At 42.5% G+C, this 21,171-nt stretch overlaps 1 protein-coding gene across 4 annotated transcripts in view; it reads left to right on the forward strand.

Annotated features, from left to right (window-relative positions):
- FRMD4B (FERM domain containing 4B) overlaps positions 1-21,171 on the forward strand; it is a 372,375-nt gene that overhangs the window by 264,819 nt on the left and 86,385 nt on the right. The window lies entirely within an intron of this gene.

Below are 21,171 nucleotides of genomic sequence, written 5' to 3' on the forward strand. Positions count from 1 at the left end.
GAGATGGGGTTTCACCATATTGGCCAGGCTGGTCTCGAACTCCTGACCTCAGGTGATCTGCCCGCCTCAGCCCCCCAAATTGCCGGAATTACAGGCATGAGCCACTGTGTCCAGCCCGGTCCCTGGAATCTTAATGCCATTTACATTTCTGAGTGTGAACCTGGAGGTATCAAAGTTCTCTTGAAAGCCAGTGCAGTTTAGGAAGGCAATTTGGCCATTTCCATTAAAATTAAGAGTACACCTAAAGGTCAGGCATGGTACTTTGGGAGGCTGAGGGCAGGTGGATTGCTTGAACCCAGGGGTTTGAGACCAGCCTGGGCAATATGGTAAAACCCTCTTCCTACAAACCATAAAAAAAATTAGCCAGGCGTGATGGTGCACGCATGTAGTCCCAGCTGCTCAGGAGGCTGAGGTGGGAGGATCACTTGAGCCTAGGAGCTTCAGGCTGCAGAGAACCATGACTGTGCCACTGCACTCCAGCCTGAGCAACAGAGCAAGACCCTGTCTGTCTCAAAAAAAGAGAGTACATCTTGTCATCCAGGACTCTACCAACTGTAGGGATCTATTCTTTGGAAGATTTTATTGAAATAGGAAAAGATATCTATAAAAACATATTTTACATCATTATTTCTAATAGTAGGAAACTGGAAACTGCCCAAATATACTTGAATAGGAATTCATTATATAAATTACAAATCATTCATATGATAGGATATTGTACAGCCATTGACAAGAATAGGCTAGCCTTCCTTAGCTAACATGAAAACAGTCTAATGTTGTTAAATGTTAAAAGAAGGCATAGAACAGTGAATATAGTATTATTGTTTTTAACTTTATTATTTGCTTATGTATATGAAATGTACTTATAGGAAGAAATACAAAAATATACCATAGTATAAATGTTTATTATTTCTGAGAGTGAGATTGGAAAAGCTTTTGCTTTCTAAGTTATACTTTTCCAATTTTTTAACAGGAAGCTTGAATTAGTTTTAAATCAGAAAAATAAAGAAAAAATCAGTATATTCATTAAAATATACCTCTTCAAAGCTGTATCAAGATAATAAAAATGGCTGGGCATGGTAGATGACACCTGTAATCCTGGCATTTTGGGAGGCTGAGACAGGTGGATCACTTGAGCCTAGGGGTTTGAGACCACCCCGGGCAATGTAGAGACCCTATCTCTACAAAAAAATTGAAAAAACTAGCTGGGTACATGCCTGTGGTCCTAGCTACTTGGGATGGCGAAGCAGGAGGATCACTTGAACCCATGAAGTCAAGGCTGCAGTGAGCCATGATTGTGCCACTGTATTCCAGCCTGGATAACAGAGTGAGAAATTGTCTCAAAAAAAAAAAAAGAGAATAAAAACATTTTGCTGATCACTTTTCATCCATTACAAAAACACTTGCGCATTTTTCTCACTGGATAAAGCTCAGTGAATGTTGAAAATTTCTAATTGCCTTATCTAGAACAGCAAAGGCTTGCTACTAAAGACAACTGACATTTTTTTTCCTGTTGTTAAAGGTAATGCTTATTAATTGTAGAAAATTTAGAAAATGCAGAAAAGTAAAACAAATCAAAAAGATCCATAATCTCAATATTAGAGCATAAATTGTATTATTTTGACATATTTCTTTTGTGCATACATTTTTATTTGGTTGAGATCAATTGCTTGGTTGAAATCAGTTTTGTTACACTTTTAGCATTTTATATATTTCAGCTACTTTGACCTCTTGTCCACTCTTCATCCTCTTGCCATATGTTCTTCTGTTTTAAATCAGTATGCAGCCTGGGGAAAGAACATACGAAGGGCTTGAAAATTCACATTTTAATTTCATTAAATATAAACTAGCACAGTGAGGCTAGGACCAGGTTTTCTTTATGTGGGAATCCCTAGGACCTAGATGTTAGATAAAAGGTTATTGAATGAGTAAATGAAGGAGTGAATGATTAAAGAATCAACAAATAGGCTGGGTGCAGTGGCTCATGCCTGTAATCCAAGAACTTTGGAAGGCTAAGGCAAGTGGATCACTTGAGGCCAGGAGTATGAGACCAGCCTGGCCAACATGGTGAAACCCCGTCTCTACTAAAAATACAAAAATTAGCCAGGCCTGGTGGCATGCACCTATAGTCCCAGCTACTTGGGAGATTGAGGCACGAGAATTGCTTGAACTGGGGAAGCAGAGGTTGCAGTGAGCTGAGATGGTGCCACTGCACTCCAGCCTGGGTGACAGAGTGAGACTCCATCTCAAAAAAATAAAAATAAAAATAAAAAAGAATCAACAAATAGATGGCAAAATGGAGGCATTTTAGAATGTGAAATCAACAAGACTTAGCCATCTCCCCTGCTTAACATCTTAGCCAGCCCCCTGCCAGCTACAGAGGAGGTGCATAATGGTGTGGTGGGGAGTCTGGCCTTAGCTCTATCCTGGGCATCATACTTATATTTTTAAGCCTTTGTTTTGTCAACTTTAAAGTGGAAATAATAAGTTTCTACCTCAATGGATGAGTTAATATACATGCAAACTATATAAAAGAGTGTCTGACAGACTCCGTTTTGCTATTTATATTTTTGCTATTGTTACCACTGCTATTGTATAGCAAGCCCCTTGATAGGACATGCAAGCCCTGGCTTATCACTCTAGGATCTTTCCACACTCACCCTGTGGTCATACTGAAATAACTCCTCCTTCCCTGATGATGCATCCTAGTCTTTCTCAAGCCTCCATGCCTTTTTGATATACTTGTCCTTCTGCTGAACGCCTTCCTATCTCCCTTTACTTTCCTTTGGCAAATTTCCACTCATCCTTTTGAATTCAGCTCTAGTCTCTGCCCCTTAAGAAATTCTTTTTTTTTTTTCCTTGTCTACCACCACCATTTCCTACAGGGAGTTAAATTCTTTCAACCTACAAAACATCCTTTAAATACTTCTTCTAATTCTTCCTATTATGTTGAATTGTTCCTTTATGCATCAGTCACTCTCACAACTGCACTACCTCTTAAGACCCGGGTTCATCTTTATCTCCCCAAACACTGGCATAGAACCTGGCATGCACTATAGGCCCTTAGTAAATACTTGTCAAGTGAGCAAAATAAATGTAGTTTACACTGGCAACTAAATTGATCAAATTTTGCAAAATAGACTTGTGAAAAGATCAAGCCAAATTAAAAATCAATTCTGAGTAACAACCATAAAATTAGACATTTTCAGCTTTCAGTCTTACTCTGTTTTCTCTCCCTAAGGTGGAGCTACTGTTTCTAAATTCAATTTTCCAGAGTTGATACTTTACTTATAACCTTGAAATTTAATATGCTGAACCTATCAGAATACAATTCAGCATTGCATGATCAGATTTTAAAGCACAGGAGTCTCAGCATATCTGTTATAACCTCTGCTGCCATCCTTGCTCTAAGTGTCTTTTGGAGACATAGGAGAATCACTGTAAAGTCGGCTGCAATGATAGGTTGACATACTTCTCTGCTCTTAGATTTAAACATTTTTTCTTAGAGCTCCAAAGAAATAAGTCATCAAATTTTGATTGCCTCCAAGAGAGAGGGACATTGAGCATATACTACACTGAGGGAATTCAGTTAATCCTGAAACCTCATTCTAACCAAGTCTTCCAGTATAGGCTCCCATCCCAACCATTCAGCCAAAGTGCCCTGAATGTAATTGACTTTCCTTCTTTCTTTTTCCTAGAGCTAAAATTACCATGTAGTCAGCACCAAAGAAGGAATGGAAGAAAAATTGGAAAAATGAATCCCCAAAAGTCAATAATGAGCTGAATAATCAAAATGTGACTGTTTCTGAGAAGGGTTCTCCTAAAACTTAGAAAGATATTTTCATACTTTTGTATAGTTCTAGCTGCCTGTTTATGGCAAAGAGACTTTTTTAAAGTACACATTCATAGAAAGACCCATTACTATCCATATTTATAATGCCTTGAGATAAGAGGATTAGTCTCAGCGCAATTTAACTGAACAGAACATGAAGCATATTTTTCTGTAACTGGTCCATTACTGTTAGCATCACATTTATGGTTCTTGTCCTGGAATTATTCCATGTAGTTCAGCAACCAACAATTTTAGTAGTACCAAGAACTAAAATACATTCAGAATATCTGCTAACCTGGCTGAGTTTTAGCATTTGGGATTTCAGAGTGTTTGCATATGTGAATGTGTGTGTGTGTGTACACACATACGAGTGTATGTGTTTTAATACTCAACTCATTTCAAGATTTAGAAATAATTTAAAGGATCAGTAACAGAAATTGAACGTTGTAAGCTGTAAGTTCTGTATTAAGACTTGTGAATGGGCCGGGCGCAGTGGCTTATGCCTGTAATCCCAGCACTTTGGGAGGCTGAGGCAGGTGGATCACCTGAGGCCAGGAGTTCAAGACCAGCCTGGCCAATATGGTAAAACCTAGAAATACAAAATTTAGCCATCTCTACTAAAAACAATAAATTAACTGAGTATGGTGGTGCACGCCTGTAGTTCCAGCTACTCAGGAGGCTGAGACAGGAGAATCACTTGAACCCAGGCAGTAGAGGTTGCAGTTAGCCAAGATCATACCACTGCACTCCAGCCTGGGCAACAGAGTGAAATTCTGTCTCAAAAAAAAAATAATAATAAATAAATAAATAAAAGACTTGTGAATGTACCTTCTTATGATAACTAATCATCAAAGACTGATATTGATCAAGTAAAGTCACTAAACTAAACATCAGAGCTGGTTTAAAGACTAGCCAGTCCACAAAGAAGAAGAAATCTATTACTATATTTTATTTATTTTATTTTATTTTTTATTTTTTTGAGACAGTCTCACTCTGTCACCCAGGCTAGAGTGCAGCGGCACAATCTCGGCTCACTGCAACCTCTGCCTCCCAGATTCAAGCAATTCTCCTGCCTCAGCCGCCCGAGCAGCTGGGATTACAGGCATCTGCCACCATGCCCAGCTAATTTTTTGTACTTTTGGTACAGATGGGGTTTCACCATGTTGGCCAGGCTAGTCTTGAATTCCTGACCTCTGGTGATCCAGCTGCCTTGGCCTCCCAAAGTGCTGGGATTACAGGCGTGAGCCACTGTGCCTGGCCTGTTATTATATTTTAAAGGACTATTGAAAGTTTTATAATCAATATTTCACCTATTTCTATTTCACTGGTTTTCCACGTATGTTTTTCTGACATTCAAATTATGTTTGTCTTTAACTGTGAGCATTAAGATATATACTGCCTTGTGTGTTTGTGAAAATCAAAGTTTTCATAATAATAGCTCGTTATACCTGTCATCTTTAATCCCATGTCCTCAGGGCCTTTTCATCATGCTGTGATCTTTGGCTGTCACCTCCCTAAGAGGGTAAAGGAGAAGATCATTGTTCCTCCTTTTCATAGATAAAAAACTGAGGCCCAAAGACATACAAGGACATAGTCATAAAGCAGAGGACAAGGAAAATGCCCTCCAGTTGGCACTAGCCAGGGTAAATTTACAAAGGCTGAATTATTTGTTCACTGGTATATCGCCAGCCCAAGTAGACACTCAAATATTTGTGGAATACGTCAAGACAAGCTACTAAAAATCCAGTTGGAAGACCTGTATTTCATGATGGTGTGATTTAATATGAATTATCCTAAAACATTTAAGCCTACTACTGATATTTTTGGTACACCATGGTCTCAGAAATGGGCTACAAGAATTGCATTACAGCTAAATTGTGTCTCAAAAAAAGTCATATAAAAATACTATGATAAATGCTTGAAAGGAAAGTGGAGGAGGCAGATGGTCCATTCAGCTGAAAATATAAAATTTTATAAACTAGGAATTTGAGCACCAGTGAATGAAAATGTTTCATAATATATTTTTTCAGTTTTTTAAAATAAATCAAATTTCTTTGTATGTTTCCTGCTTTTGAAAATGCTTGGTTGGGGCCGGGCACGGTGGCTCATGCCTGTAATCCCAGCACTTTGAGAGGCCGAGGCGGGCGGATCACGAGGTCAAGAGATCGAGACCATCCTGGCCAACGTGGTAAAAGCCTGTCTCTACTGAAAATACAAAAATTAGCCGGGTGTGATGGCGGGCGCCTGTAGTCCCAGCTACTCGGGAGGCTGAGGCAGGAGAATCGCCTGAACCTGGGAGGTGGAGGTTGCAGTGAGCCGAGATTCTGCCACTGCACTACAGCCTGGCGAAAGAGCGAGACTCCGTCTCAAAAAAAAAAAAAAAAGAAAAGAAAAAAAGAAAATGCTTGGTTGATCTCCTTAAAGACACAAATCTCGTATTTCAAAAGAAATATGGCAAAGAAACTTACAAAACCAAACTTATCCATACCAACTCTTTCTGTCCATCTTTCTACCTATTTGCCTGTACATCTGTCATCTATCTGTCATCTATTTTTTTCACCCACAGTAGAAGCAGATGTCATTTTCCTTCCTGCAGTGCTTCACATGCCTAAAAGCCCTAAGGAGGAGGTTTGAAGGGCTATCTTTACATTTTTCAGAAAGAAGAAATTGAATGAATAGAAGACTTGCATTTCATAATTAAGTCGGCGTAAGATGAATGCTATTTTGGGGAACCTTTGCAAGGTCAATTTGTTAAGAAATAGACTGAGAGAGCTGGGTTTGGTGACACGCACCTGTAGTCCTGGCTACGCTGTAGGCCAAGGCAGGAGGATTGCTTGAGCCTGCAGGTTGAGGCTGCAGTGAGCTATGATCATGCCACTGCACTCCAGCCTGGGTGACAGAGCAAGAACCCATCTCTAAAAAAAAAGAAAAAGAAATAGATAAAGATATCCATTTTAGGGAAACTTGTTAAATGAGCCACAAATGGTTACTACTTTAAATTTATAAAGAATACATGAGGCCAGGCACGGTGGTTCACGCCTGTAATCCCAGCACTTTGGGAGTCTGAGGTGGGCAGATCGCTTTAGGCCAGGAATTCAAGACCAGGCTGGCCAACATGGCGAAACCGTGTCTCTACTAAAAATACAAAAATTAGCCAGGTGTGATGGTGCATGCCTGTAGTCCCAGCTACTTGGGAGGCTGAGGCACGAGAATCGCTTGAGCCGAGATCGTGCCACTGCACGCCAGCCTAAGTGACAGAGCAAGACCCTGTCTCAAAACAAACAAACAAAAAAGAGTACAGTTTACTCTTGGTTGAAGTGAAGTCAGTAATTCAGGGGTGTTGGACACCAGCCAAGATTGTTTATACACCCCTTGGAGAGACCATCCATAGTTTGGCTTGATGCATGACATGGGGGAAGCGGGTATCAGAGGTAGGGGATTCCTAACTGTCCAGCTTTAAATCTCAGCTCCATCACCTACAGGCTGGGTGGCTTTAAGCAACAGCCTATTCTATCTTCCTAAGCTTCAGTCTCCCCACCTATGAAGGGGGAGGGTGATAACATTACCTCCTCACAGGACTCATGAATTAATATATATCCAAAGCTCTTGGAACAGATAATAAGCACTTAATAAATGTTTCTTGTTTTTGTAGTTATTGATGATATTATTCCAAAATTCCCAAGAGGACTATGTTATAAAATGTTCTCATCTGCCAGGCACAGTGGCTCATGCCTGTAATCCCAACACTTTGAGAGGCTGAGGCAGGTGGGTCACCTGAGGTTAGGAGTTCAAGACCAGCCTGACCAACATGGAGAAAGCTCATCTCTACTAAAAATCCAAAAATTAGCCGGGTGTGGTGGTGCATGCCTGTAATCCCAGCTACTCATGAGGCTAAGGCAGGAGAATTGCTTGAACCTGGGAGGCAGAGGTTGCAGTGAGCCGAAATCGCCCCATTGCACTCCATCCTGGGCAACAAAAGCGAAATTTCGTCTCAAAAAAAAACAAAAAAATTCTCATCTATAAGAAGTACTTGATCATATATAACCACAATTATAACATACAAGAATGTTGGTGAAAATATTTTAAACATGGTATTCCCTATAGCAAAAATAGTAATAAATGAGCAGTTCAATTAGATGGAAGATGTAATCCTGAAAATGAAAGTATCTCTGCATATTTATTCATGCAAAACAGCCAGATAGGATACCTACTTTACCAGGGCTTCTTTAGTCAAAGGCTTAACTTTAACATCATGACTGTAATTTTCTTCCTCCTGATTCATCCTTTCTTCCTCTAAAATCCTTGATTATCTTGTAAGCACCTTGCATTTTTTCTTTTTTCTAAATAGAGAAAAAATAGTTTTGCATCAGAACGCCCTGCTGCTACTAATTCAAATTGTCATTGTACGTTGGTGCCAGGGTGCGTTTAAGCAATTAGAATGCTGTAATTAAAGTCTGTTGTGTATGTAATCTTATAATGTGGAAGGGTAAGTACAGAAGTTGAGAGCTTGGTTCTAAGTGTTTGTTTAATACTGGTTATTCATCTGTTCTCCAATTGTCTCCCTGTATATGTATCAGATGTGGGTGCCCTGGAACCTCCATGCCTATTGGCAGAGCCTGACCTATTTAGGCTGCCTGCCTGTCTTGCATCGCCTAACAATTTAGCCATAGATCACCACACCTCTCATTTCCAGGGCAGTCTCATAAACACTCACTCCCTTACTTTGAAAATATGTTGGCACAAAAGTTTAAAAGGAGGATTCAGATATTGGCAGAATGGTGGAGCCAGTCTCTGATATTTGACCTTGTGACATCTCATTCTTCCTGGGCTTAGAGGGAATGAAGTAGAGCCTCAAGACTTCAGAATAGGAGAGAAGTAAACATAAGAATTGGGAGGAAAGCTCATAGTCCTGATGATATGTTTTGCATCATCTTCTGGTAGAACATTGTCATCAAAAGGTTTAGTTTTTTAAAAGGTATAGATTAATTCACTTAAAAATATGTATTAGGCCAGGCACAGTGGCTCACATCTGTAATCCCAGCATTTTGGGAGGCCGATGCAGGAGAATCACTTGAGGCCATGAGTGTGAGACCAGCCTGGCCAACATGATGAAATCTCGTCTCTGCTAAAAGTACAAAAATTAGCCAGGCATGGTGGTGCATGCCTGTAATTCCGGCTACCTGGGAGGCTGAGGCACAAGAATCACTTGAACCCGGGAGGCAGAGATAGACTGGGGGACAGAGAGACTCACTCTCTCTCTCTCTCTCTCATATATGTATATATATGTACACACATATATATATGTATCAAATATTTTCTATGTGCTAGGTGCTGGGTGTACAGTAGTGAGTTAAAGATATCTCTGCCCATGTGGAGGTTACAGTTTATGAAATTAATAACCATAGTTCACAAATTGTGTTTAATATACAGTCTTTATTCAAATTGCTCTGATAGTTAATGTTCTTTCTAGTCTTTACCACCCTTTTCTGGTCCCGGAGCCAATTCAGCATCACACATTGCATTTAGTGGGCATAACTCTAAAGTCCCCTTTATAATCAGGAGCAGGCCAGTCTTCCTTTGGCTTTTATTACACTGGTATTTCTGAAGAATATAGGGTAGCTGCCTTGCAGAAGTTCTCTCAATTTGTGAAATATGGATTTCTCTAACTCACTGGTTCCAAACACACGTCATGTTGGACATGGATCAGAAACATCTGGGAATTTGGTGAAAACACAGAGACCTACACCCTGTACTATCTCTTTCTATCCTATTAATACTTTGATAAGCCTGGGACTCTGTATTCTCTATTAGTTCTTCAGGTATCTGCAGTACACCAAAGTTTGAGAATCACTAGTCTAATAATTTTCTCATGGCAGGAACACTCTATAGATGATGAAATGGCTTCAGTTGCATCTCACAAGGAGGTATGAAATGTCAGTCTATCTTGTTTGAGTTAAGGTGGTATCTGCCAGATTATTCTGAAGTCACCTTTTCCTTTCTAATTAAATTTTCTGGAATTGACACTTTGAGGCTACTTGACCATCCTGTTTCTTTTTTTTTTTTTTTTTTTGAGACGGAGTCTTGCTCCTGTCATCCAGGCTGGAGTGCAATGGCACGATCTCCACTCACTGCAAGCTCCGCCCCCTGGGTTCACGCCATTCTCCTGCTTCAGCCTCCAGAGTAGCTGGGACTACAGGTGCCCGCCACCATGCCCGGCTAATTTTTTTTTATTTCTAGTAGAGACGGGGTTTCACAATGTTTGCCAGGATGGGACCATCCTGTTTCTTAACAGCCTTTGACCCAGTGATCTCGACCTCCAATGGTGATCTTGCCTGTCAGTTAGTACCATGATCATTGTAAAAGGTAAGTTTCTAATTGAATCACCTTCAACATTTCTTAGTTAGCATTCACATGTAAAGAATAATTTTTCCTTCTCCTCTGTCTTCATTTTTAAAAAATATTTTTCAGGCCGGACACGGTGGCTCATGCCTGTAATCCCAGCACTTCAGGAGGCCGAGGTGGGTGGATCACCTGAGGTCAGGAGTTCAAGACCAGCCTGGCCAACATGACAAAACCCCATCTCTACTAAAAATACAAAAATTAGCCAGGCGTGGTGGCAGGTGCCTGTAATCCCAGCTGCTTGGGAGGCTGAGGCAGGAGAATCGTGTGAACCTGGGAGGCAGAGGTTGCAGTGAGCCGAGATTGTGCCACTGCACTCCAGCCTGGGCGACAGGCTGCTCTATCTCAAAAAACAAACAAAAAAAATTCCTTTTTGTCATTCATTTTGATGCCATAATGGTTCCCACTTTGCCCAAAAGAATCCTCTTTAGGTCAGATCATGTGTTCTTATGGCTTGTCCTCATCACTTTTGAGCTTTTTTTTTTTTTTTTGAGACAAGGTCTCACTCTGTCACCCAGGCTGGAGTGCAATGGTCCAATCACAGCTCACTGTAGCCTCAACTTCCCAGGCTCAAATGATTCTCCCTCATCAGCCTCCCGATTAGCTGGGACTACAGGTGCACGCTATCAAGTCTGGATAATTAAAAAAATTTTTTTTGTATCAAGAGCGTCTCACTATGTTGCCCAGGCTGATCTAGAACTACTGTGCTCAAGCAATCCTCCCACCTAGGCCTCCCAAAGTGCTGGGATTACAGGCATGAAGCACTATGCCTGGCCTCACTTCTTTATTTTATGACATGATAAGACAGTCCAGGTTTTCTCTAAACTTTTGCTGCCATAGCCTTGGAATCAACCATTTTTTGGAGAATGGTATCTAGAAACCAAGATCTGGTTTCTATTTAAACTACTTGGAACTTCATCTCAAGAACAAATACGTGGCCAGGCTCAGTGGCTCACGCCTGTAATCGCAGCACTTTAGGAGGCCAAGGTGGGCGGATCACGAGGTCAGGAGATAGAGACCATCCTGGCTAACACAGTGAAATCCTGTCTCTACTAAAAATACAAAAAAATTAGCCAGGTGTGGTGGCGGGTGCCTATAGTCCCAGCTACTCAGGAGGCTGAGGCAGGAGAATGGCGTGAACCGGGAGGCGGATCTTGCAGTGAGCCGAGATCGCGCCACTGCACTCCAGCCTGGGCGACAGAGCAAGACTCCATCTCAAAAAAAAAAAAAAAAAAAAAAAGGACAAATACGTGTGCCACCTAGCCATCTAAAAATAAAAGTGCATTGCACAAACCATACCTGGGCTGGTACCTGGGGAAAGTATGGTCTGGCTAGTTTTCTCTCCTTTCTCATTTTCATATCTGTGTATTTGTATTATCCTTCCACTGCTGAGTATTAATTCACATGTAACAAACTTTCTCTTTCTCCGTTTGTTCCTATCTTCATTGTGATCAAGTTTCTGAGAAGTGGTCTGCCCAGATACTTTGGTCATAACGCTCATGTCTTTGAAACTGTGATACACACCCACAAAAATACCTGTGTTTGGTTTTTTGAAATGCTTTTTACTTTTTCAAAGCATCTTTATGTCTCGTTTTTGTTTGTCCTCAAAACTCCATGATGTATTACATAGATATTATTTATTTTCCTGCTACTTTTGTAGAAAATAAAGCCAGAAGAGTAAATGATGTTTTGACATCTAACACCTCGTTGTGTGTAGTGTCGTAAATTTGCATACCTAGAATTGCTGTCTAGGTACTGTGCTTACAGTTCTCATAGATGTTGAAGCCTGGGCTATGTCCTCACAGTTCAAAAACCTGGGATCTCTTACTCTGAGCTGAAAATCAGGGCAAATCAAATCTATAGTGAATCAAGAAACACAAGAAGCATTCCCTTTGTAAAAAGAAAGATATAAATACCCCCACCAACTTTTTACTTCTTTACTCTTTCAGTTGCTATTCTACAAATACTGAACACCTGTTGTGTGCCAGGAAGTGTTCTAGCTTCTGGAGCTACAACTGTGGCAAAAACAGATAACAATTCCTGCCCTTAAGAATCATACCTACTAGGCAGGGGTGACAGCAGGTAGGGCATCAGACTATAAAGAAAATAAATAATGTATATAATGTATTAGGAGATGTAAACAGAGCCACCAAATACGGTTGTGCAGATTGCTCACTGCCCAACTCTGTCCAGTAATGCCAATGGAGGTCTTGGATCTAAGCAATTAAGAATGGGGTTGCCACCTTGAGAGGCTGAGGTGGGCGGATCACTTGAGGCCAGGAGTTCGAGACCAGCCTGGCCAACCGGGCAAAACCCAGTCTCTAAAAATACAAAAATTAGCAGGCATGGTGGTGTGTGCCTGTAATCCCAGCTACTCAGGAGGCTGAGACATGAGAATTGTTTGAACTTACAAGGCAGAGGTTGCAGTGAGCCAAGATCACGCCTCTGCACTCCAGCCTGGGCAACAGAGCGAGACTCTGTCTCAAAAAAAAAAAAAAAAAAAAAAAGAATGGGGTTGCCATTCAGTCAGATGGAAAAGGATACAAGTAAGATCAGGAGTTGTTTCTTAACTTTGTATTGAAGAATAATATACATATTGAAAAGTACATATAGGCTGGGTACAGTGGCTCATGTCTGCAATCCTAGCACTTTGGGAGGCCAAGGCGGGTAGATTGCTTAAGCCCAGGAGTTCAAGACCAGCCTGGGCAACATAGCAAGATTCTGTCTCTAAAAAATATAAAAATGAAAAATTAGCCAGGCATGGTGGCACACTCCTTTAGTTCCAGCTATTTGGAAGGCTGAGGTGGGAAGATCACTTGAGCCCAGGAGTTCGAGGCTGCAGTGAGCCATGATAGTACCACTGCACTCCTGGGTGACAGAGCAAGAACCTGTCTCAAAAAAAAAAAAAAAAAAAAAAGTCCATGTAACTAGCAAACTAGCATCGACCTCAAGGAAACAGAAGATTACTAGTACCGAAGAAGCCCCTCACATTTTCTCCTCCAGTCCTTATTCTGTCTGCTACCATTGCTTATTTATTTATTTATGTATTTATTTATTTATTTTTGAGACGGAGTCTTGCTCTGTCGCCCAGGTTGGAGTGCAGTGGCACGAACTTGGCTCACTGCAACCTCCGCCTCCCGGGTTCAAGCAGTTCTCCTGTCTCAGCCTCCTGAGTAGCTGGGACTACAGCTTCCTGCCACCACGCCTGGCTAATTTTTGTATTTTTAGTAGAGACGGGGTTTCACCATATTGGTCAGGCTGGTCTCGAACTCCCGACCTCAGGTGATCTGCCCACCTTGGCCTCCCAAAGTGCTGGGATGACAGGCGTGAGCCACCGCGCCTGACCTACAATTGCTTTTAACAGCATTTCTTAGTTTTGGCTGACTTTGAACTTTGTATGACAAGAGTCATACAGTATGTATTCTTTTATTATCTGGCTGTTTTTACTCAAATTATGTTTTTGAGATTCATCCATATTCTTGTATGTAGCTGTGCCCAGCTTTTTCATTTTCACTGCTGAATAGTAGTATATAGTATGAATATACTTCATTTACTTATTTGTGGACCAGGCGCGGTGGCTCACGCCTGTAATCCCAGCACTTTGGGAGGCCGAGGCGGGCGGATTACCTGAGGTCTAGGAGTTCGAGAACAGCCTGACCAACATGGAGAAACCCCAGCTCTACTAAAAATACAAAATTAGCTGGGCACGGTGGCACATGCCTGTAATCCCAGCTACTAGGGAGGCTGAGGCTGGAGAATCGCTTGAACCTAGGAGGCGGAGGTTATGATGAGCCACGATCGAGCCATTGCACTCCAGCCTCAACAAAAGCAAAACTCCATCTCAAAAAAAAAAAAAAAAGTCATTTGTGTACCTTGCAGTATTTGATTATTACAAATAGCACTGCTTTGAAGATCCTAGTGCCTGTCTTTGAGTGGACATATGCAAACATGTCTGCTAGGTGTATACTTAGGAGAAAATTGCTGAGCCATAGTGTATATGTATATTATGCTTTAGTAGACTCTGCCAAAAAATTGATCCAAACCAACTTATAAGCCGGGCGTGGTGGTTCGTGCCTGTAATCCTAGCATTTTGGGAGGCTGAGGTGGGTGGATCACTTGAGGCCAGGAGTTCAAGACTAGCCTGGCCAACATGGTGAAACCCCATCTCTCCTAAAAATACAAAAATTAGCTGGGCATGGTTGTGGGAACCTGAAATTCCAGTTACTCAAGAGGCTGAAGCATGAGAATTGCTTGCACCTGGGAGGCAGAGGTTGCAGTGAGCCAGTATTGCGCCACTGCACTCCAGCCTGGGTGACAGAGTAAGACTGTCTTAAGAAAATAAAAATAGGACAGGCGCGGTCGCTCATGCCTGTTAATCCCAGCACTTTGGGAGGCCGAGGAGGGCTGATCACAAGGTCAAGAGTTCGAGACCAGCCTGGCCAACATAGTGAAACCCCATCTCTACTAAAAATACAAAAATTAGCCAGGCATGGTGGCACACACCTGTATTCCCAGCTATTCGCGAGGCTGAGGCAGGAGAATTGCTTGATCCCGGGAGGTGGAGGTTGGGGTGAGCTGAGATCGTGCCACTGCACTCCAGCCTGTGCAACAGAGGGAGACTCCATCTCAAACAAATAAAATGAAAATTTAAACGTCTCCTTTCAAAGAAAACAAAAACAATACTAACTTAAGAGTCCACCAGCCACGTATGAGAGGTGTGCAGTAAGATATAACGTCTGTTTCATGTGATGCAACCAGATATACCATGCACACTGCAAAGAACCACACAGAGATATTACTTGGAGACAATTTTAACTATAAGCCTACGAAATGGAAATAAATTAGCTAAAACTTGTTAACATTATTACCTTTGGTGAGACATTGGTTACAAGTTAAATACACTAAAAGCAGTCATAATCCTGCATGTTGTTAATCAGATAACAGTGTGTCCAGAACTGGTGAGTTCTTGGTCTCACTGACTTCAAGAATGAAGCCGTGGACCCTCACGATAAGTGTTACAGTTTTTAAAGATGGTGTGTCCTGAGTTCATTCCTTCTGATGTTTGGAGTTTTTTTCTTCTGGTGGGTTCATGGTTTCGCTGGCTTCATGAGTGAAAATGCAGACCTCCCCCGGGATTGTTATAGCTCTTAAAGGTGGTGCGGACCCAAACAGTGAGCAGCAGCAAGACCTACTGCAAAGACCAAAAGAAGAAAGCTGCCACAGTGCCAAAAACGACTCAAGCAGATTGTGCGGGCTGGCTGGGGCAGCCTGCTTTTATTCCCTTATCTGACCCCACCCACGTCGTGCTGATTGGCCCATTTTACAGAGAGCTGATTGGTCCATTTTACAGAGAGCTGATTGGTCCATTTTATAGAGAGCTGATTGGTCCGTTTTGATAGGGTACTGATTGGTGCGATTACAGTCCCTGAGCTAGACACACAGTGCTGATTGGTGTATTTACAATCTTCTAGCTAGATGTAAAAGTTCTCCAAGTCCCCACTAGATTAGCTAGACACAGAGCACTGATTGGTGCGTTTACAAACCTTTAGCTAGACACAGAGTGCTGATTGTTGCTTTCACAATCCTCTAGCTAGACATAAAATTTCTCCAAGTCCCCACCAGATTGGCTAGATACAGAGTGCTGACTGTATCTAGGGGTGCATCCACACCACTCGGGGGTGCATCCACAAACCCCGAGTTAGACACAGAGTGCTGATTGGTGCATATACAATCCTCCAGCTAGACATAAAAGTTCTCTAAGTCCCTACTTAACTCAGGGGCCCAGCTGGCTTCGCCTAGTGGATCCCGAGCCTGGGCTGCGGGCGGGGTTTCCCACCAGTCCTACACCATGCGCTTGCACTCCTCAGCCGTTAGGCAGTCGATGGGACCGGGCGGCGCCCCTTGGGGAGGCTTGGGCCATGCGGGAGCCTACCACGGGGGGCTCAGGCATGGCGGGCTGCAGGTCCCAAGTCCTGCCCGGTGGGGAGGTGGCTGAGGCTAGGCAAGAATTCGAGTGTGGCACAGGCGGGCCAGCCGTGCTGGGGGACCCGGTGCACCCTCCACAGCTGCTGGCCTGGGTGCTAAGCCCCTCACTGCCCAGGGCTGGCGGCCATGGCCCGCCGCTCCAGGTGCAGAGGCTGCCAAGCCCGCACCCACCTGGAACTCGCGAACTCGCGAACGCCCTGCACAGCCCTGGTTCCCACTGGCGCCTCTCCCTCCACACCTCCCGACAAGCAGAGGGAGCCAGCTCCAGCCTCAGCCAGCCCAGAGAGGGGCTCCTACAGTGCAGCCGTGGGCTTAAGGGCTCTTCAAGCGCGGCCAGAGTGGACACCGAGGCCAAGGAGGCGCCGAGAGCGAGCGAAGGCTGCTAGCACGTTGTCACCTCTCAATAGGATGAAAAAAAAGCGTTTGCTCTACATTTGTATAGCAAAATGTAAAATACTGAATATTAATCATCACATAGGATGTGTGTGATATTTGTAGGTATATCACAAAACTTTATGATCACTATAAAGCGATTTCATTAGCCAGGCATGGTGGCCAGTGCCTGTAGTCCCACCTACTCAGGAGGCTGCAGGCCAAAGGATCTCTTGAGCACATGAATTTGATGTTACAGTAAGCAGTGATTGCACCACTCCACGTTAGCCTGAGTGACCCCATTTGTAAAACAAATTTTAAAAAAGTGATTTCAATAGAAATGTGCTATGGTTGCAAAGAGGGAGACAAATTATTATTTCTTTTTTTAAATTTGACAAGATCAATTTAAAATTTCTTTGAAAATAAGAGAATGTCAAAGATTCATATGGAAAATTAAAGCACTTATCCTATCAGATATTGACACATATTGTAATGAACAGTGATTAAATGTTATGGAACTATATAAAACTTGAACAGTGACCCAGAGCAAAGGAGATAATCTAAAAACAGATATATGAATTTAAGAAGCAACATGGCAAACATTAGTGTGGAGAATAACATTAAGAGAGTCTTTGGATGCTAGGCTTTGTGACAAATGCTTTACATTCATCCTTTATTGAATGCTCTTATACCAGGGGTCCCCAACCCCCCAGGCCACAGGCTGCTACCAGTCCATGGCCTGTTAGGAACCGGGCCACACAGCAGGAGATGAGCAGCGGGTGGGTGAATGAGAGAAGCTTCATCTGTATTTACAGCCGCGCCCAATCACTCGCGTCACAGCCTGAGCTGTGCCTCCTGTCAGATCAGCAGCAGCATTAGATTCTTGTAGGAGCATAAACCCTATTGTGAACTGCACATGCACAGAATCTAGGTTGCCCACTCCTTATGAGAATCTAGTGCCAGATGATCTGTCACTGTCTCCCATCACCCCCAGGTGGGATGATCTAGTTACAGGAAAACAAGCTCAGGGGTCCCACTGATTCTACATTATGGTGAATTGTATAATTATTTCATTAATGTAATAATAATAGAAATAAGGTGTACAATAAATGTAATGTACTTGAATTATCCTGAAACCATCCCCCAACCCTGGTCCGTGGGAAAATTGTCTTCTACAAAACTGGTCCCTGGTGCCAAAAAGGCTGAGGACTGCTGCTCCAAACAACTTAGTAAAGTTAACATTATCTTCCATTTTGCAGATGAGGAGCTGAGTTTTAGAAAAAATAAATTTCTCATGGCCCCACAGGTTCTTCCAGTGGGAAGATAGGTCCCAGTCCAATCAGACTTCACAGACTAGGAGAAGGGCATGTCAAAGGAGAACAGATTGAAGGACACAATTTGTACCTAGTAGATAAGACAAAGGGTTAATAATATTAGTAATGTATACAGAACTCAGATCAAACAGAGGTTCTCAAATAGGCAAGTAAACAAAGGCTTATTTCACATATGGGTAATAGTAAATAATATGCATTTGCAAGGGAAATACTCAAATTGGTTAGTAATTTTAAAATTGCTCAAACCAGTAAAGGTGATATTGAAAAAAAATCTGCAAATTGAAATTGTTTGTCAGGATTTATACTTTTTTAACTAGCAAAATAATTGTATTGATTTGACATAGTTTGTAGAAATATATATGTTTCCCTAAGATGAAAACATTAGTGAAAATGTTTGATTTTGCTATCTTGTTCTGGGTGATGATTACATGAGTAACAAACACATGTCAAAATGTATTGAGCTGTACACTGAGACTTGTGCATTTTACTGTATGTACCTCAATAAAAAAAATAAATACTGAATATACTGGCTGGGCGCAGTGGCTCACGCCTGTAACCCCAGCACTTTGGGAAGCTGAGGGAGGAGGATTGCTTGAGCCCAGGAGATCAAGACCAACCTGGGCAACATGGCAAAACCCTGTCTCTATAAAAAATGCAATAATTATGGCCAGGCACGGTGGCTCACACCTGTAATCCCAGCACTTTGGGAGGCTTGAGGCAAGCAGATCACTTGAGGTCAGGAGTCTGAGACCAGCCTGGCCACGTGGCAAAACTCTATCTCTACTAAAAATACAAAAAAAAAAAAAAAATACCCTGCTGTGGTGGCACGCACCTGTAGTCCCAGCTATTAGGGAGGCTGAGGCAGGATAATTGCTTGAACCCAGGAGGCAGAGGCTGCAGTGAGCTGAGATCGCACCATTGCACTCCAGCCTGGGTGACAGAGTGAGACTCCATCTCAAAAACAAAACAAAAATTAGCCAGGCATGGTGATACACACCTGTAGTCCCGGCTGCTTAGGAGGCTGAGGTGGGAGAATTGCTTGAGCCTGGGAAGTTGAGACTGCAGTGAGCCAGGATAGCACCACTGCATTCCAGCCTGGGTGACAGAGAGACTCTGTCTCAAGAAAAAAAAAACCAATCCTGAACATGTTAAAATATAGTAAGTGATGAAATTAGTGTTATTTATAAGTAAGAAAATAAAGGTAGAAATAACTAGATGCTGCCAAGATTAAGGTTAGTATAAAATATTTAGCATGGTTAGTATAAAGCATTTAGCCCACAAATTTATAATTCAACTTCTCTTAAGAGCCAAAGTAAAGAGCGAGTTACAATCACTTACATAACTCAGAGTGGTCATTAAGGTAAAAATAAAAGAGCTGCTCAGAAGGGGCACAGTCAATACTGATATGAAAAATCAGAAACTTCTCCCATGGATCCTCCCAATGGGATATCATATTGTGTAATAAACAGTGTTCTCAACAACACACTGGAGGTATTCAAATAATGAGTTCTGAGGGTTGTTGCTTATATTGCTTTTCAACATAAGCCGGTGGAGTAATGCCAGAACACAGTTCCAAAAAGGCAATTTTACCTGGATGAGCCCTTATGCTTTATATAGGTTTCTGATTATTCTAGCCTAACCCAAGAATAAAACTTAGAGAATCTAGAGAAGTGGTTCTCAACTATGGGCCATTCTGAGGACATCTGGCAATGTCTACAGATGTTTTTAGTTGTCACAGCTTGGGGTAGGCTGCTATTGGCACCTGGTGAGTAGAGGCCAGGGATGCTGCCTACCACCCTATAATGCCCAGGGTAGCCTCATAATAAAGAATTCTCTCACTCAAAATATCAGTTGTGCTGAGGTTGTAAAACCCTGATCTAGAAGAATGAATGGGCATTATATCACTGAGACCATCCCCCATAAAGATTACCTCTAACAACTAGCTTGGACAAAAAGGGAGAAAATGATGTACCCAAAGGATGTGAGTAGGAGTGGGGTACAAATGTAGTAGCTATGGCCTGGCTTTCTAGGGGGCATAGTAACTCCTGGAAAATAGGCATCAGCACAGAGGAATATGTTTCTATGGCTTAGGAAGAATCGCCTTGTAGGGTAGTAGAGGTCTTCAGTGTTGGCATGGCTCCTCCACCACCAGCCTAATTGTATAAAAACCAGTGCGGGTGGCCAGGGGCCATGGCTCACCCCTGTAATCCCAGCACTTTGGGAGGCCAAGGCAGGTGTATCGCTTGAAGTCAGGGGTTCGAGACCAGCCTGGCCAAAATGGTGAAACCCCATCTCTACTAAAAATACAAAAATTAGCTGGGTGTGGTAGTGTGTGCTAGTAATCCCAGTTACTCAGGAGGCTGAGGTGAGAGGATCACTTGAACCTGGGTGGGGGAGGTTGCAGTGAGCTGAAATTGTGCCACTGCACTCCAGCCTAGGAGACAGAGTGAGACTCCATCTCAAAAACAAACAAACAAACAAAAACTGTGGATTTCTCTGACCCAGCATATTCCTCCCTCCATGTAGATCTGTCCTCAGGAGAAATGAGATGTGAGTTAAACTCCAGGCGGCTGCATGCACTCACTCATTTGTGTCCTTATCACATCTGTTCTTTGCATTGTTTGTTGGCTTGGCAGTAAACCAAAGTGAGAGCATCCTAGACAGCATCCAAATAGTCCCCCCATCCCCCAACCTTTTATTTTTTTTAAGGACAGGTCTCACTGTGTCACCCAGGTTCGAGTCCAGTGGTGCAATCACAGCTCACAGCAGCCTCGAACTCCTTGGCTCAAGCAGTCCTCCCACCTCAGTCTTCTGAGTAGCTGGGACTACAGGTGCGAGCCAGAGCACCCTGCTTGAGTAGAATTCTTGTCAATTTTTGAACTGTAAAAGCTTTGAAGTCTGGCCCTGCTCAGCAGTGGATACAGTTGACTACCAGTGTCAGGTAGCTCCTTTCCATCTGTGGTCATTGATTCCCTCTAGGTCACATCTTCCCAACTTTGCCCCCAGAGAGAGAGAGAGAGAACTTTCTTCCCTTTGGTCTAATTCAGAAAATCCTGGAGTGGGTCCTTGGAGCAGCTTCCATCCTTCTCCCAAAAAATGATGATGCGTTTCTACTAGAGCCAGTAGGGAAAGAAGTAATTATCCAAAAGAATGGAATTGTCTGCTCAAAAAAAGAGAAGGGTACTTGCCAGTCAAAACAGATATCCACCACTCCGGGAATATATGTCCATATTTTTCTTTTTGCAAGCA

This window comes from Pongo pygmaeus, chromosome 2, assembly GCF_028885625.2.
Source record: "Pongo pygmaeus isolate AG05252 chromosome 2, NHGRI_mPonPyg2-v2.0_pri, whole genome shotgun sequence".
Lineage (NCBI taxonomy): Eukaryota > Metazoa > Chordata > Mammalia > Primates > Hominidae > Pongo > Pongo pygmaeus.